The sequence below is a fragment of the Gossypium hirsutum genome, chromosome D01 (genome assembly GCF_007990345.1).
Source record: "Gossypium hirsutum isolate 1008001.06 chromosome D01, Gossypium_hirsutum_v2.1, whole genome shotgun sequence".
NCBI classification, from domain to species: domain Eukaryota; kingdom Viridiplantae; phylum Streptophyta; class Magnoliopsida; order Malvales; family Malvaceae; genus Gossypium; species Gossypium hirsutum.
In genome coordinates, this window is record NC_053437.1 from 25341661 (window position 1) to 25346434 (window position 4774).

Consider the following 4774-nt stretch of genomic DNA (forward strand, 5'->3'; position numbering starts at 1 on the left):
ATCAATATTCTTACCAAGAGTTTCAACCTTATTTGCTAACATAGAAACTACATCTATATTAAAAACACCGGCTGATTTAAAAGATTTTGTTCTCATGACTTGCCACTGATAGTTATTCAGTGCCATCGTCTTAATAAAATCTTGAGCTACCTCAGATGTCTTATTATTCAATGTTCCACGAGCTACTGCATCAATTAGTTGCCTAGTCGAGGGATTTAAACCATTGTAAAAAGGTTTGAACTTATAACCAGAAAGGTAACTCATGATGAGGGCACCTTCTTAAAAGATCTTTATATCTCTCCCATGCATCGTACACTGTCTCAATATCAAACTGAAAAAAAGATGAGATGTCATTCCTCAACTTAGCTATTTTAGCCGGTGGAAAATATTTTAACTAAAGCTTCTCAGTCATTTGAGCCCAACTTGTGATAGAACCTCGTAGCAATGAATTTAACCACTATTTTACCTTGCTCCTCAAAGAGAATGGGATATTTATCTTAAAAACCATAAAAATTGAACATACTATTTTACCATTTGAATTGTGTTCGACTTCAACTCAAAACTTTTTGCAGTAATGTTGGGTCTCACAATACTCGATTCAGCCCCAATTAGAGTAGTCTTAGTATTATCATAAATGGTACGAGGAGCAGTAAGTGCAGGAAGCTGCTGATTTTTTTGATTATCAACCATCTCCCTAGTAATATCCTTTTCCTCTTGATCATCTACTATATTTTTTTTATTTTTCCATGCTTCTCTAACCTCTCTACGAATTTTGTGAGTAGTCTTTTCAACTTCACTATAAAAAAATTAACAGTCCTAACGTGTTTCCTCTAGTCATAACCAAAAGAACTTGTCAGAATCAAACAAACGAAAAAATTAGAACATAAAAAATAAATTGAAAACAAAAATATTAAAATAAAAATAAAAATTGCTAAATTAATAAAAATAAAGTTTTCCTAATATTTTAGTCCCTGGCAACGGCACCAAAAACATGATGTAGTCATAAACCAACTAAAAATCTGACTAAGGTACGTGCACCTATCAATTAATAGTATAGCTATGGTCAGAAATGATATCATTCCTATGAGGGCTAAAAGTAGTAGTTATTATCGTCTTTCCATTATTTAAACAAAAAATTGGAGTGATTTATTAAAACTAAAATTAACTAAAGAACACGACAAAAGAACAAATCAGGAAAATAAACGATTAACAACCAAGAAGTGAGACAATACCCAGAAAGGAATCCACCTAGACTTCATCTGTCATTATCAATCTATAGTACGTAATTTCTTGACTTAGTATCTTGATCCGTAAGAATCCCTAAATTATGCTAATATCTCTTTTCAAGACTAAGAGCAACTGACTCTAGGTTGATTAATTGAAATTTCTTTGTAATTAAAACCCCTATTGTCATATTAATTCAATCTATGGATTTCTCTATTAGATTTGACTCTAATCCGGTAGATTTATATCATCCTATTTCTAGGATTGCATGCAACTCCACTCAGTTTTGCTAGATCTACTCTTAAACAGGGTCTATTCCTCCTCTGATTGAAGCACATCAAACATGGATTAATAGCCTAGAAATATTAAACCAATAATTAACCACAAATAATTAAGAACAAGATCTAAATATTTATTGCATAAAAATATAAATCAAATAATAAAATCTATCCTGGGGTTCATCCCCCTAGGTATTTAGAAAATTAGTTCATGATAGCAAATAAAAACATCACAAAGATATTATAACCACAAGAAATAATGAAATTCATAATAAACTTCAAAGAAATCAAAAGGAGAACTTAAATCTTGATGGAAATCTGCTTCAAGATCGGCTTCAATGGTGTTTTTCGAGTTGTTTTCTCGAGTATTCTCTAACGACTTCTTTCTATCTTCTTATTTTTTTCATATATATGTTTTTTTTTCACATTTCGGGAGTGCAAATTATGATTTTGACACGGTCTAACACATGCTTGTATGGGTCACATGACCGTGTGCCCATCTCGTGTGGCTCTTGAAACTTGCTATGATTGTCTAATTTTCACTTTTTTTTCACTCCTTTTTATCCCAAATGCTCTCTTAAGTATAGAAACATGAAGTTAAATAATTAAAAGCATAAAATTTACAATTTTACATCGAATAATCATCCAAAATCGCATTAAGAATGGGATTAAAACATCTTACTTTTAACACTTATCAGGTAGTCAAGGATTCTCCCCACACTGTCAATAATTGAAACGAAATCACCATTATTATTAAAGAAGAAAGGCATGTTCCTGATAAGAGAAAGAATGAGAAGTGAAGGGTATTGACGAGGTATTCCTATGATGTTACTGTAATAGTCGCAATGAGCTGGGTCCAGGGGAGGAACCTGGAGGTTGAGGAAAAGAACTCCTCTAGTCTTGGGGTAGATCTTTGCGTTTTTCTAGATTGATCGAAAATGGAGAAGTATAACCTCCTGTGATAAAACATCTTTTCCAAGGGAAGAAAAGGTAATCATTGGCATTGCATAGTCGACACTTCATTCGATTCACGTCAAGAACAAAAGCAAGGTGGGGTGAGTGAAGTTTCCCAAAATAGCAGGCAAACCACCATGTCATGTCCGGTAGGTGTATCCCTATAAATTTAGAACTATCGTCTTGCATATGCCTTCCATTGAGGATTTAGCTAGTGGGCAAGTAAAGAAGGTAGGGAATAAAGGTTTTATTTTTTAGAATTTTTGCGTCAAGTGTAGTCGGGGAACTAAACCCCATGGATGTATAAAAATGAGAAAAAGAAAGACAAGAAGAAGAGAAGTGAAAGATAATGGGAGGATTGGTCAACCTAAATGCTTGTAGACTTATGAACTTCCCTTTAGCATTCTGGTTTATTTATAACTGAAAAAGAGCATGGATAGTTATAAAAAATTTAATGAATGGTATGGAGCCATTCAAATCCATCAATATGGATAGGACACCTATTGGCATCAAGATAAGGAAAAATCCTTTATGATTTCCAAGGCAAGAATACTTCCCAACTGTTACCTATTATGGTGTAGCCCTCATGAAAATAGAACTAGTCATAGGTTTGTTCTATGATAGCCCTTTCCGAGTAGTGTTGATAACCCATTGTTACTGTTGAAATAGAACTCTAGAATTAGAGAAGTAGCTCTAGCATTCCGTCAAAGTAGTAATGAATATATTTCTTGGGCGACCTTGGCTACCCTGTGACAAGAAGGATTTGACCGATTAGATGGGTAGGGTTAGCCTATAAATAAATCTAGAATTAAAATCAAGAAGTTAATAGTTAGGCGATGTTTGCCTTATAGCATCCACTAAATTAAAGGTGTGAAGATAATCTAAGGTTTGGGGTATATCCAACAACAGAAAGTTTAGATACTCGCCAATGAGCTAGTATCTATATATTGTTAAGTGTGAAGAGATCTAAAAATTGAGCGGAGTAGGTATAAAACAAATGTACATAAGGGAAACTATGTTGATGAATCCAGTAAAGATGAAAACTTTCGTGAACCATACGAAGGAAAAGGTAAGGAAGAATAACCTTAAGCCTGCCTTTAAGGCTCAGCATGAAAAGAAATTTCGAGGATAATTTTTTTAGGGTAGGAGATTTGTCACACCAAATTTTCTCTAAGTCCGTAAATTAAGGAATAATTGAGGGGCTAAATTGAAAGGAACCATAAGCTGGTGGCCTCTACTAAAAATTAGGAAAGGTTAATAACTGAATTGGACAAGGTTTATATTCAATTCTAATTCGATTGGATTAAAACCCGTTGGTTTCTTAATGGGAAACAGAATAATTATCAATAAATGGTTTCAATAAGGTTGAAGATTGTGTGTGAAGGGTTGTAAATAGCTGGAAAATGACTTCCAGAAGGGGATTGATCTCAATTATGTTTCAGTTTCCTCTCTTATTAATTATCTACCTTAGTTGCTCTGAAGAAGAGATAGTTATGAGAAGTTGATCAGCCAAAAATCGATGTGGCAAATTAGGCTTTTCTGACACACTTAAAGAGCTTTATCTCAAGGAAAATAGAGGTTTTAACTTAATTTTTCATTATTTTTGTATTTTTATATTTTTCGGGTAATAAGTGAAAACATCTCATTTTTGTTACCCAAATTGGCCGACAGTGCCATTGGGAGTTCTAACATGTGTTTCCGTGATGTAGTGATGTGTCAGAGGTGGAAAATGAGTGAGAACAGTACCTAGGGCAAGGGTATCACGATATCCAACCACTGGAATTGCAATACCTCTAACAGTGTAAAAGACCAAGGAGACCCATCAATGGTATCATGACATTCTCTTTGGGTATAGCGATATCCACCTCTCAAGGAAGACCCCCAAGTTTCATACTGCTCGAGTTATCACGATATCCTCTTCTGGGTTTCGCGATATCGACATCATCAAAAGGACAAACTTGGACAAAAAGGACAACCTTCGTCTACCTGACACACCAATCATACAAGGCCCATGTAGAGGCAATTTGAGCATCGAAAAGTCATTAGAACACCCTTCAAAATAGCCAAAAATTTCTAAGGAGGAGAGAAACACATTTAGCTTAGTTTAGGTTTAATTTTCTCAAGGTTTTCCTTAGTTTTTCTCTACAGTTTTCTAGGGTTTTTATTTTTTTTCTTATTTTACCTTAGATTAGAGGTTATTTTTTTTGCATTCACTTCTTATTCTTGATGTTCTTTATGTAAGTTAAGTTAGTTAACACTATAGCTAAGGTTTATTTACATTTCGGTATATTTAATTTTAAATTTGTTAAAGCTTTTTC

The 4774-nt window shown here is 33.9% G+C and overlaps 1 non-coding gene across 1 annotated transcript; it reads left to right on the forward strand.

Moving 5' to 3' along the window:
- The first annotated feature begins 257 nt into the window (after nucleotides 1–257).
- On the forward strand, nucleotides 258–364 carry LOC121214123 (small nucleolar RNA R71). The gene has a single exon (XR_005909710.1). It is a non-coding gene; the product is annotated as a small nucleolar RNA R71 (small nucleolar RNA).
- The last annotated feature ends 4410 nt before the right edge of the window (nucleotides 365–4774 follow it).